The sequence below is a fragment of the Canis lupus genome, chromosome 2 (genome assembly GCF_011100685.1).
Source record: "Canis lupus familiaris isolate Mischka breed German Shepherd chromosome 2, alternate assembly UU_Cfam_GSD_1.0, whole genome shotgun sequence".
NCBI classification, from domain to species: domain Eukaryota; kingdom Metazoa; phylum Chordata; class Mammalia; order Carnivora; family Canidae; genus Canis; species Canis lupus.
The window spans coordinates 41,563,012-41,577,792 of record NC_049223.1 but is presented as its reverse complement, the minus strand read 5'-3'; positions in this window follow the sequence as shown (position 1 = coordinate 41,577,792).

Genomic DNA, 14,781 nt, shown 5'->3' with positions numbered 1-14,781 from the left:
AAGAACTTAAAAAATTATTTTAAAAAGTTACTGAATTGAGGAATATTTAAAATAAGGAATATTAACTAATTTCTTTTTCTCTATAAGGTAAAAAAAGTAGTCATAATAAAACTTTTTGTTTTTGCTTCTTGAAAATATACTCTTCATATACATAGATGAATCCCATTAACTATCATGGCCAATTCATTTGCAAGACAGATCAAAGAGTGGGATGCTGTACCTTTCTTTGTGGGAACAACAACAAAAATAAACAATGGTTATAGCGCTAATGAAAAAGTCTGTCTCAAATCATAAACAGCTACTTAAAATACCATGAAGAAAAATATAGCACTTTAGAGTTTTGGAAAAACATGCAAAAAATATGCCCAGTTTAAACACTCCTTTGTGGAATCCAAAAAAATAAAACAAATGAATAAACAAACAGACAAAAAGCAGAATCAGGCCTATTAATACAGAGAACAAATTGATGGTTGCCAGTGGGAAGGGGGGTGGAGAGTTGAACAAAGTTGATGAAGGGAAGTGGGAGATAGAGTCTTCTGATTATGGATGAATAAGTCACAGGCTTAAAAGGCACAGCAGAGGGAATACAGTCAATGACATTGTAACAGCATTGTATGGTGACAGAGGTAGCTACCCTGATGGTGAGTATGGATAGTGTAAGGTATAGAGAAGCTGAGTCACTATTTTGTACACCTGAAACTAAGTAACATTGTGTGTCAACTATAGTCCAATAAAAAAAATTAAAAGAATAAAAAAATAAACACAAGTGATTAGTGTGTCGTATGTACAAATAACTCAGAAATTATACTTCTAAACAATGGGGTTCCTTTTACATTAAAAACTTTGAGAAAATATATATGTAGTTCAGATATTGTTCCTTTTATTTCAAGATATTTATTATCTTTTTAGAAATTTACATACTTTTAGGAATTTTAATTTGATACATCTCAAAATTTAAGATGTGTTTTCTGTCTTAGGAAATGGTGAACATATTGTACTGAATTTGGTAATCGAATGAAATACTGCAGTTCAATTAAAAATTAAGCATGAATGTAATTAAAATAAGAATTATTTTCTTTTAGTTGCCTCTCTGACAATTTTGAAAGGTGTGAACTTGGATGGTAGAGGAAATGGGAGAGTGAGGAGAATAGGTAAGAAAGAGGAAAGGAATAAGAAGGTAGGAAAAGCACGTGCTTGGCGAGTATTCAGTATTTTCCTTCTCAGGAGTGTGGTGTAACACACATGTAGACACATGTGCTCACACATACATAATCTTGAAGTCCTTTGCAAAAAGTTAGGTCAGATGTCAGGCACTAATAGTTTCAAAGGCAATTAATGAACAACCTTAAAAACTGTTTTAAATTATTCTTGAATGCTTCATGGGAAGAAATTTTGTGACTTCCAAATATTTGTAGCAATTAATAGGTGCTCAGATAATGTTATATAATTGAGATTGAGATAACTTTAATTGGCAAGAAAGTATATTCTGTTATTATCGTGACATGAAGAAAAGAACAATAAAAATAAAATTTCATTCTTTGACACAGAAATCTTAGCTTATATAAAATTGGATCCACTCTACTCAGTATATTAGGTCCAAACTTCATTCATGTTTTATAAGAAAATAAAAAATAGATTGTGATCTTCAAGGACATTTACCTCCATCTTCTTCTCAGCACAAAATACAAGCTAAAGTTCTTCTAAGAGAAGTACATAGTCCTTTTATACTTAACTTCGTTCTGTGGTGGATAAGAAAGAGCATAGACTTTGATTCCAGATAGACTAGGAATGTGCATTCCACTTCTGCCATGAACTGTATGATTTGAGGGATGTTAATTAACCTTTCTGATTCTTAATATTCTTAAATCAGATGGCCTTTCTTTTCATGCATCTTATACTTATTTCTTTCACTTTCTTGGCTCAGAAATACCGTTAGTGTTTTGTCGAAAGTTTGCATTCAGTCTCAAAATTGTTTAAGGTTTGAGTATATCATCATATTAGTGATGCCTTTCAACCTTGTGTCAACTACAAATAATAAATGTCTTCTTGATCATCATCAATATCATTGACAAAGTGTTGAACAAAACAGGGTTGAAGATATTTCACCAACTTATCTCCCAGGTTACTCTACTGGAATCAACGTTCATGTTTTTGGCATGGTAGCAAGCTCTCAGCCTTACGAAATACAGGGAGGCATATTGGGCATGACTTGCTTTTAAAGAATCTACGTAGACTCCTGGTTATCCTCACCTTTCCTAAATGCTCACATTACTGTATTTCCTGCTCCTCCCGTCACAGATTCAGCACCCCTTTAAAAATAAGTCCTTTATGGTTTCTCATTTATTTGCATTACACTTGTATTTTCCTAACTTAAGTCACGATGTTGCTTTTGCCTGGAATGTTCTTTCCTCTAATCGCTGTAGTCTAAATTCTACATATCATATGGGGAGAAGTCTAAGTAATAATACTCTTCACGAAACATTTCTTTCTTCTTTCTTTCTTTCTTTTTTTCTTTTTTCTTTTTTTTGAGAGAGAGAGAGAGCAAGCAGGCTGGGGTAGAGGGAGAAGGAAAGAGAATTCCAAGCAGGCTTCATGCTCAGCACAGAGCCTCATGTGGGGCTTGATCTCATGACCATAAGATCATGACCTGATCTGAAATCAAGAGTCAGTCACTTAACCGACTGAGCCACTCAGGCACCCCTCGCGGAGCATTTCTTAATCCTCTAAGGTAGACATTCTACACTAGTAGCAAGAAGATTAACTCTCATTTGTTAATGTATTTTATTTGTAATGTATTTATTTGTATTTTAATGGTTTAAAAAATTCAAAATAGTCTACAACTTTTAAAATTTGAATATATAACAAAATGTTAAACACAAGATTTCTGAATTTTTGGGGGTCCTTCATTGCCAGGGTGAAAGTCAGCTGGCATTTAGTGGTAACTGCTTCATTTAAATATGTCATTGAGGGATCCCTGGGTGGCGCAGCGGTTTGGCGCCTGCCTTTGGCCCAGGGCGCGATCCTGGAGACCCAGGATCGAATCCCACGTCAGGCTCCCGGTGCATGGAGCCTGCTTCTCCCTCTGCCTGTGTCTCTGCCTCTCTCTCTCTCTCTCTCTCTGTGTGACTATCATAAATAAATAAAAAATTTAAAAAAAAATATGTCATTGGTTCATCATTGGCCTTATTTGTTGCTGGCCCTAGAAGGCATTTGAGTTTGAGAATCATGTCCTTTGACTGCAATAATATTTATTCTTCTTAATTCTCTTGACGTGTATCTTTACTTTTCTTGTGAAACTGTTCTACTTTGTAAAATTATGCCCATCTGACATCTCCTCTATTTGTCTGGATGCTCCTTGTGAACAGAATCTGTAAGTTATTAATCTTTTATCCTCCAAATCTTTGTTTTATATTTAGCAATTACTCCACATTTATTCAAAATGCGAATAAGATTTTTTTGTAAATTAGCATTATATATTGATCAGAGATCATTAGTTACTTGTAGCAAACATTTTTCAAAATCTATCCTTTTCCTTCTTTTACACATGTAGATGTTTGCTCCCTAGTTTTCTATCATTTATTTCATTTCTTTGATTTCCTATAGATATATTTCAACAGGGCTGTAGTTTCCCTTAGTAACCCCTATATACTTACCTGCTTCCTAATGAAATAGAGGGACTATATACTAATACTCTCTGACTCTCATGTGAGAAAACATAGACTGCCACTCACATAATCAGGAGTCAGATTTTGCAACCTGCAGATTCTTGTGTGGCAGCTCTCTTCCTATTTAATTCATATAACCTTCTCCAGTCACTGCCCTTACTTCACCATCCACACTCTCTTCATATCCTTTTTCATTATGATCAAGGCTATTATTTTTCTTTATATTACTTTAACTGTAATAGAAATCAAACTAAGTCATAAAGTACACTTTTGGAAGTTAACGATGTTATGAATCTTAATATAACATTAGGAAAATTTCTGTTTCATTCAAACATTTCTATCTTCCTGATTTTCTCTCTTTTTCATGTTTTTGTATATTTCTTCATGAATTCACTTTTACAGTTAAATTTTGCATATGTAGTTTCATATTAAGCCTCCTTAAACATCTTATTTTTATTTTTTAAATTTAAATTCCATTTGCCAACATACATTACATCATTAATTTCAGATGTAGTTTCCTAAAATTTCCTCATTTGCCATAAACATCTTATTTTTGAATTTAGGTGTTTTAGCTCCACATAAATTTGGATAAGGTTCAAGAAGAGATTACCACAGCATAAACTTAGGAATGCTATGAAACAGTGATACTATTCCTCAGTCATCCTAAGAAAAAGGTCAGAGTAACCTTGTTTTCATCTTTGACAAGGTCACTAGACTGGTAGATGTGGGGTACAGAATAGACACCATGGGTTGGACACTGGCAAGATGTGAGACAAACTGTCTCGGGCTGTAATTGTGAAGCGACAGAGAATTAGGAGTAGACTGCTTTAACTGGTTCAACAACTGAACAAAAAACGTGCTGATGGATGAATTAACATACCTGAGAAGAACAGAGTACTGTCCAGTCACTACTTTCGTAACTGACTCCAATGAAGATATAGAAAACGTGCTTTAAATATGAACTTACTTCTCTATTATCCTCTCCTTTTGTGGTTCATTTCCTTGGCTTATTTAGAGAGCATTTCATCTTGTTCATTTTGGCCGGTCATCACTGCATCACCTTCACTGATTGCATCAAATTTATCAGTTAAACTACTCAAGGTGTCACGGCTGGAGTACTATCGTCATTCACCTCTTTTTTCTTAGAACTTCTATAAATCGGTTCCATCGAAATTGGTACTGGATTGCTGTTATGTTATTGACTGATGAGTCTTGTTCTGTAGCTTCATCTATAACATGAGATTATAATGATCTTGAAAGCAAGACAGGGGTTTATTTCATTCTCTTTTAAACTCTCCTATCAATATTTTTTGAATGAAAAAGGACAGTTTTCATCTTTACTTATGTTCTTTACTTATTAATCTTTTGGTTATCTTATCTAAACTACTTCCTGGGGACACCTGGGTAGCTCAGTGGTTGAGCATCTGCCTTTGGCTCAGATGATGATCATGGGGTCCTAGGATCGAGTCCTGCATCAGAGTCATAGCAGGAAGCCTGCTTCTCCCTCTGCCTATGTCTCTGCCTCTTTGTATGTGTCTCTCATGAATAAATAAAATCTTAAAAAAAATAAACTGCCTCCTAATCTTCTCTGCCATTATTTGAAGCTGATCTTCCTCAATGGTTTCTATAGGTTTGTTTGGCTGCTTTGCTCCCTCTGCCTTCTCATAGCAATTTGCTCGTCCTCATTAGAGTACTTAGAACACTATGTTATCTCTGTACTCTAGGGGTTCACAGTTTAGCAAGTAAGATAGAAGCAATACAATTCAAATATCATGTAGTAGTAACATTTCAGAAAACACACTGTTTTTGAAATGCCATGAGGGCATAAAGATCCAATTAATTTTTCCAAGACAGTATCAGCAGAAAAGGGCTCATTAAAAAAAAAAAAGATACACTTGTACAACTGCGTACAAGGAGTCTTGAAGAGTAAATATGAATTCTGTGGCAAAGTAACACTGGAGGGGAGATGCTGAAGAAGAAGAGGAGGACAGAAGTAGAGATACAATTGAACTAAAACCCAGGCAAATAGAATGAATGAGAGAAGACTATTGACTGCCATGAAAACCAAATAGCTCTACAGGCTGAAGCACAGGCTACCTTACCTGGTCAAGATGGTTGAAGAACATTTGAAATGGGCCAGGACCAAGTTAGTTCCTGGAATGTCTCACCGTGTTTTCAGAGTGAGCAGTGGCCCAAGGTGATTTAGAGCTAGCTCTGAATCAGAGGGCAATAAAAATTCTTGCTGGCACACTGACTTTTCCTACCACCCTAAATTGAAACATTTATTTACCCTCTGGAAAACATGATGGAAAACAAGCTAGGGTGAATTGCACATGGTAACAATGGAAAAAATGAAATAGTTTCAGCCCAACTAAGTGTCTGGTTGTGCCTGTTCCTTTTGAAGCTTAATTATAAACATCATCAAAAGAAGCTTCTATAATGTTAGCTAACACTACAATACCAGGGGAAAGTTCGCCAAAGTCTTAAAATCACAAGGAAGCAGTGTTGCCCAGGTCAGGAGATTTAGTTCAAACAAATCATTACTCAGTTTCCCCTAAATTTAGGGGCAAAGAGTCTGCAAGATTTTTACTTCTAAATTCTCTAATCCCATTATATCGGCTATCTACATTCTTTCCCAAGCCTATCGACTCCGGGGATTGGGGGACAAGCTACCTGAGGGAAGAATAAGTGAGAGTGCCTCCCCATTGCTTAACAAAGTTTAGCCAATAAAATTAAAGAGCTTTTAACTCAGGATTCAAGGTTCTTCTGTGATCTGGCTACCTTCTGTCTCAATTTCATCCCCCAGTATCCTTGCTGAACAGCAGAGGCTCAAACCACTAAAATCCTGAGTACTATCTCTTCCTATACTTTTGCCTACTAATATTTTCTAAAACACATTGTTGCTACTTCTGCTTATTAGAATCCAACTCAACTTTCCCAACTAAGCTAAGGTAAAGCCTATACTAAAACATTTTCTGAAGTTTCTCAGGAAAGAATCAATTTTTCTCTTCTAACTTATATTAAAATAAATATAAGCATTTTATTTATAATAAAAAGCATTTTACCTTTAATGGCATATAGCATGGGGTATATTCTAAGTCTATACCTACCTTATAGAAGTTATTCAGTATTACTTAAGATACTATATAATCTTTGAGAGTAGAGGTTTATTAGACATATGCCAATCAAAAATAGTAGGAACTATAACTAAGAGTTTAATAATAGTAAGAAAAATAGGCAAAGCTAAGTAGCTATGTTTGGTGAAGAATCAATGTTTCTATGATTCATTGTGTTTGGTTATGTTGCATATAGAGGGCAATGTCTATGACTTGGCCTCGTTGCCTGTGTATAAGAGAAACAACAATCCTGTATCTATCAGATAGTACAATCCAGTAACTCCTTATCCTCTTAACTCTGATGCAGGTAAATTTTGCACCATACCTTTTATTACAAATTGTTTTATGTAAGATAGTCCCAGTTGATATAACACATTATCTCTATGTATAATAACTTACACAAGAGGAAGTGCTTCTCAATTGTGTAAAGACCAGGTGACTACCTCTGATTTACATATATCCTTTTTCCAAGCAGTGGTGAAGAGACCCAGTCTCCTTTTATTTTGGGCTTTCTTATATGGCTTAAATTTGCTATGCTCATTTGCATCAAGGTAGTAGGAGAAAGAAAAATATTGTGGGGCACCTGGATGGCTCGGTTAGTTAAGTGTCCAACTCTTGTTTTCGACTCAGGTCATGATATCAGGGTGATGAGATAGAGCCCCATGTTGGGCTCCATGCAGTCTCTTTGAAATTCTCTCTCCCTCTGGACTCCCACTCATTCTCTCTCTCTCTGTCTAAAATAAATAATAAAAATCTTTTTAAAATAAAAGAAAAATATTGTGAAGGGTTCACACGTGATTCTTCACCAACTTGGCTTTAAAGTGAAACATCAATCATCGCTGAGAACTAGTCACATGATTACACTTAAATCCAAGAGGGGTAGAAAAACCAATTTCCTTGTTGAGCTTTCCCTTCCCGGCAATGGTTCTATATTCTATCAGTGGAGTATGAATTTTGTAGATAATTAGTCCCAATGGCTACCAGATAACCATGCATACCTGTTTTCCCACTCTTAGGGCATACACACTTGACTTCTCATAAGAGGCATTCTAAAGTGTTGTCCAATCATTGCAACCAGCAAAAAGTCCTGATTTCTGAGAGGAGCTCTTTATGGAGACCTATACATTGTAAGGTATGCTGCAAGGCCTATCTCCTCTCCTATACTAACACATAATGGAGCTTGAACCGGGTCACCACAATTCAGGCCCCTATTCAGAACACAAGAGTGATGAGATTCACATGCCTCTCATGGCACAGAGCACTGCCCAAATCTGCTTACCTGGACTAGTGAAGTCTCCTGGCCTGGTAGTGGGGCACAGTCTTTGACAACACTCTGATTTTATTACCTAAAGAAATGCCCTCTTCCCTAGTTCTTGGCAGTTTTTGTCTCTGCCCTCTGTTAAGGATCTTATTTGCCTTTCCCCCATCAAGAACCAATCTAAGCCAGGGATGCTTGTATGGCTCAGCTGTTGAGCGACTGCCTTCAGCTCAGGTTGTGATCCCTTGTTTTTGGGATGGAGTCCCACATTGGGTTCACTGTGGGGGGCCTGCTTCTTCCTCTGCCTACGTCTCTGCCTCTCTCTCTGTGTCTCTCATGAATAAATAAATAAAATCTTAAAAAAAAAAAAAGACCAATCTAAGCTAGAGTTTGGAAACACATTTACCCCTGGGGCTACACTACTCTCAAACGTACTTCTCCATGGTCAAGTTCAGAGGCTTAAAGTTTCTTTAAGGGAAGTGATTCTTTTATCTTGGCTTATAGTTTCTCTGGCAATTCAATTTGAAAAAAAGAAAAAAATAGTTTCTTTAGCAATACAAATACTCAAAATTTGGAAGTTTCCTGAACTAATTCCTTTTACTTATTTCCATTTTGGGGAGTACGTTCAAAGTCCTTTACTATAACTGAGGCCTACTTTATGCCTTTTCTTTCTTAATCTCCAGTCTTCAGCTCTAAGTTTAAGGGAGGATAGTTTGTGTCCATCTGAAATAATGAGCTTAGGTGGGAAAGTCTTATCTTTAATATGATCGTGGCAACAAACCTAAATGACTTTTTCAATGGAGAAAATGCACATGGCTTTTGTTACTAAGGGGCTTTCTCAGTCTATTTCTTACCATGAGAGGTCTAGAAACAAAAAGCTTCTTAATTTCCTTGGAAGCCTCACATTTCTGGGTGTTTTATCTGTGCCCTTTAATTTTTACTAGTAAGCCTCCAAATACTTTTCTCAACTCAAGTCTTTCTTATCATATGTTAAAATAAGAAAATAAAAACCGGGGGGCTCCTGAGTGGCTCAGTCAGTTAAGCATCCAACTCTTGGTTTTGTCTGAGGTCATGAACATGCAGCCCCTCATCAGGCTCTGTGTTCAGCACAGGATCTGCCTGAGATTCTCTCTCTCTCCCTCTGCCCCTCTCCCTGCCCATGCTCTCTCTTTCTCTCAAATTATAAATAAATAAAATCTTAAAAAAAAAATCAGAATACACTCTCACTGTGACTCTTTCTGATCCTCTTCCCCAGAATTACAGGCTGAGGAGGCATATGGGGTTGCTCTTGATCCATCATGGTGTGGCAGTGGTAAAACCCAGTCTCAAAGTTGTTCACATTCTTCCCATCAAGCAGTAAGGTCCATAGCCTGTATCCTTCAGCCTGGGCAAGTTTGGGAGTTTGTCAGTCACTAGAGTATGCCAGAAGTGAGGCTGTGCAAGCTCTGAGGATAGGTCATATAAGTCACCACAATGTGTACCTGGCTGTCTTGGAATGCTTAGTCTTGGGATGTTCCTCGTTGGCGTGCACGTTGAATAGATTTGAAGTGTGCCTTTTGTTCAATAAAGTGTTAGGCAAAATGATGCATAAAGAGCCCCCAAAATTAAGGGGCACTTGGGTGATTCAGTTGATTAAGCATCTGCCTTTGACTCAGGTCATGATCCCAGGGTCTGGCATTGAGCCCCATTTTGGGCTCCCTGCTCAGCTGGGAGCCTGCTTCTCTCTGCCCCTCCCTCTGCTCATGTGCTCTCTCTCTCTTTTTCTCTCAGAAAATTAAATAAATCTAAAAAAAAAATAACCCAAAACCTTTTTGATGACATTGAACAACCCTAGACTGAAGGAGACAGGAAGAAATGAAGAGGTCATGTTTTGTGTAATATGGTATAAAACATCAATGGGCAAGAGGCAGCCTCTGAAAACTACTCATCTTTAAACACAGGCCTTTTTTTTGTGGGGTGTGTGTTTTTGATGGGTAAGGGCGAGAAGGTAACACAGAATGAATAACCAAGAGACCAGAGGACAGGACTGAAAACAGAGAATTACTCCCAGGTAGCAGTGTGGGTCTTTATCAAAAACTAGCAACTTGTGCCCAATTAGTGGAGATCTATAATGAAGAAGTGGCACGGTAAAAATTATATTTAGACCAAAAGATTCTGGCTGAGTGCACTGTGCTGATGTGTAATGTTGAATGTTGAATGCATGTGAAAGAGTGGAAGCAGGGATAGTAATTAGAAGATTATTGTAATAATTCAAAAGAAATAAGACAGTGGCTACACTGAGGAATTAACAGGGTGGTGATGAAAAGTGGTTAGCTTTGGGGTATATTTTGAAGATGGAGCCAAAAGACTTTGCTGACGGATCAGATGCTGGGTGTGAGAAAAAGAGTGCAGTCAAGGATGATTATAAGGTTTTTGGCTTAACGACTGGAAAAACTGGAGTTACCATTTTATGAGCTGGTGAGCAATGAGGAAGAAACAATTGTGGAGGGACAGAATGTCAGGAGCTTGGTTTGGGACATGATAATTTTGAGATTTTGATTGGATATTCAAGTAATAGTGCTGAATGGGCTGTGGGATACAAGACTCTGGATTTTGGGGAAGAAGTACAAATTGGGGTACAATCTGCTAGTGGGTGAGATCGCTAAGAGAATAAATATGGGTAAAATCCAGAATGGGTCCAAAGGCTGAGAAGCTGCCATTGCCACTCGAGGAAGGAAATCAGAGAAGCTGAGATGGAGCATCTTGGAAGTGTGATGGGGGAAAAATGTCCTTCCTAGAGGAAGAAGAGTTTAATTGCATGAAATGTTGTTGATATGTCCACGGAAGTGAGGATTAATCAATAATGGAACATTATTCAGTCCTAAAAAGGAAGGAAATCTTGCCATTTCCAATAACACATTATCGATATCATTCTTCATATTGGTCATTCATGTCCTCTCTCTTTTTGTTTTCAGTCAGGTGGACTAGAATTTTCTCAGTTTTATTAATCTTCTCAAAGAACTAGCTTTTGATTTTGTTGCTTTTTCTGTACTGATTTTGTTTTTTTACTTCATTACTTGAAAGTGGAATTTTCAGGAGCAGGAAAGGAGAAGATTTTCAGGAGCAGGAAACATATTCACCACAGGCATGGGGGAGGCACCATCTGCAGGTTGATGGTAGTGAAAGGCTAGCGTGGGTCTTTCAGGATTGCTTCTATTTTCTCAAAGAGGAAGTTCCTGAGAGTGAGGATGTTGAATGAGACACACGTAGTGCTTTCCGACTTGATTTCAGCTTTGTTTAACATTGACCTTGATGACCTCCACTTTATTTCCTTTTCCCCATTTGATGGTTATAGTTTTGACATACTTTGTATTTTTAATTTTTCATTACATCTTTATATTGCTTTTGTAATGTGACTTTTTAACAGTTTTCCTTTTTTTGTACAAGGAAAGATTCTAGTTCTATATTTATTGCAATGATTCCTCTTTTAATTATTTCTAACATCTTAACTATTTGCATTTTGAAAAAATCAGATTTGGTGCATTTTGAAAAAATCAGATTTGGTGCTCTGGTTGTCACAGACAAATGAACTGAGTTTGAATATTTCAGATAGGAGTTGTAGCTGAGACAAAGACTACATTTCAGAACACAAGGATACTTGTGAAAATGTGAGAAAAGTAGAACTGCTGCAATTTTGTCTATTTCTCTATAAAATAAAGTATTCTTATGCACTCACCTTTCTTTATGTATGTCAGTCAAAAAAGCACACACATACACACACACACAAAACCACAGGAAATAAGTGCTGGTGAGGATGTGGAGAAAAAGGAATGGTTGTGCATTGTTGATAGAAATGCAGACTGGTACAGCCACTGTGGAAAACAGTATGGAGTTTCCTCAAAAAAACCCCAAAAAACTAAAAAATAGAACTACCCTATAATACAATAATCATACTACTGGGTATTTACCCCCAAATTGCAAAAACGCTAATTCAAAAGGATACATGCAACCCTATGTTTATTATAGCATTATTTACAAACTACAGAAGCAACCCAAGTGTCCATCAATAGATGAATGGATAAGGAAGATGTGGTATATAGTTACAATGAATATTATTCAGCCATAAAAAAATGAAATTTTGCCATTTGCAACAACGTGAATGGAGCCCGAGAGTATAATGCTAAGTAAAATAAGTCAGTCAGAGAAAAACAAATACCATTTGTTTCACTCATATGTGGAATTTAAAAAACAAAACAAATGAGCAAAGCAAAAAAGAGAGAGACAAACCAAGAAACAGACTCTTAGCTAAAGACAAACGATTGATGGTTACCAGAGGGCAGGTGGGTGGGGGTTGGGTGAAATAGGTGATGAGGATTAAAGAGTACACTTACCATGATAAAAAAAATTAAATTAAAAAGTCTCATTCATTGAGTTGTCTCATTTTGAATCTCAAAATTCTGTGAGATACTCATCAACAGGTAAGGTATTATCTTATTTTACCTATGATATAACCATGTGCAATAACTGACTATCAAGGTTGTAAATAGCTTGATGATAGATACTAAGCATCTAGTATTTCCTAGAATCAGCCCAAAGGGCACTACATTGACACAATATCAGTTTGCAGAATTCTTATGTGGTAGACAAAAATATGTAGTCCCTTAACAAATGTGTTACGAAGATGTATAGATGCTCCCAGGAAGGGTATGATGATTCTCTCCCTTACTCAGGAGTTATTCTGTAAGTGTGAACTCTGCAGAGCTTCACCGAAAAAAAGACACAAAACTTCTGCTTGACTCATTAGGATGCAACCCTGCAATATAGGACTTTTCCTCTCCTAAAACTTAGTCACAATGCTAACAAGTCATAATTTCCCATGGAATGCTGATGTAGGAGGAGGTTGAGTAAATGTATAATCATTGGAGCTAAGTTATTATTACACACACATATGAAAGTCTTGCTTTGATATTATATTCATCTTTCCTTAAGAATAGTCTTCTGAGTCCCTCTCTCAATGCCAGAAACTGGCAAAAGGAAATTGAGCAAGGCCCTGACCACAGCAATGTACACATTCCATTCTTATTTTGGGTCACACGGGTATTTCAACAAAAAAAAGAAAAATTAAGAAGAACTGTTTAGTCATGTCAATGTATAAATACCTTCTATTTGATAGTCCTAGTGGCTCCTAAGATATATTATATCAAAAACTAAATTCCTCTTGATTGCTACTGAATCTGCATCTTTTCCATGTCTTCTTATTTGATTAATAGTATTATGGATGAGGGATAATCTCAGACTTTTATTTGATTTATACCTCTACCTTGTCTTTATATCTGAACATTATTCAGTCACTAAGATGGCATCTTCTTCCTTAGTAATATTTCTAAGAAGGAGGAATCATAAACCATGAAGTTGGCAAAGATCTGATTTCAAAGATCCAATAGTAATCATATAGATGGTGAATATGTCACACAGTGCAGAAAATTCTGAATATATGAGTACTCTATAACTTTTAAATCAATTCCAAATATTTAGTTGCTTTTCCCACTTTCCAATCATTCCTTGATAATTATTTCTGTCATTTTCCGAATCCTGCTAGTAAGGGCACGATCTACTTACAAGCAAGTTTGAGAAAAGTTGAAATCTTCAAAATATAAAGCTGAAATTCTCCATCTACCAAAGGACCGGATAATCTGAGGAAGTTCCTCCTTCCTACTCCTGTTTTTATGCAATTGCCACTGTGATGATGGGAGATGAAACAAGGCAATCTAAGAATGCTTTGCTCCATCTTAGTTTAAAAAATACTGTGAAAATGTTTTAGAACCAAACATCATATTAGCATTTATGACTTCAATGGTGTGGTACAGCTCAGGTGGCTAATTCTTTATTCATTTGTTGAATAAGCACCTACATTATGCCAAGCACTAGACTGGGGATAGGAAATGTAACAATAAACACCGATATGCAATGTCTCCTGCTCCCCTGAAGCTCATGGTCTAGTTATGGAAAAAGAGGTTAGTAAAATTATCCTCGTGATATGTGTTTAATTTTCTGAAATACAGACATTTAGCAGTATGAAAGGTCCAATAAACAGGTCAGATTTAGTTTGGGACTCAGGAAAAACATTCAGAAAGAGAAGGAAGTCTGAGAAAAAGCTTCCTATCTCACACGGGTCCTCCTTTTCCTCCCCATAGCTACAAGCAAAAATACTGTAATCTCCTCTTTTACTTCCCAGATCTAGCTTCCATCCTATAGTTATTTCTTCTGGGAGTTGGACTGTGACTCACACATTTCTGCTTCCTCTGGATACTACCCAAAGGACAATATCAACCCCAGTTTAGCAGCAGGCCCTAAGAGATCCTTCTCCCTCCCAGCTCCTCCTTGAGAGCCTGCCTCTTAGGTGCTATTTTGGGATTGGAAGAATTGGATACCTACAGAATCTGTTCTCTTCAGGTCACTGATCAAACTCTGTTTTGCCTCAAGTGGCACAGTTGCATGCTTATAGAAGATCAATATAATTCCTAAGGGCTGAGAAACATTTTAGTTCTATAAAGCTTGCACCTAGGTACAATTTTCCTGCAAACTCTGTAAGGGCAGTCATTAAACCTTTGCTTGAGTATTCTTAAGACAGGGACTGGACTCCTTTTCAGGGAAGCCCATTCCACTGTTAGATAACACAATTAGACAAATCCTCCTTAATTTTAATTGAGACCTGCCTTCCTGATGATTCAGTTATCCTAATTTCCACCTTGAAGCCACACAG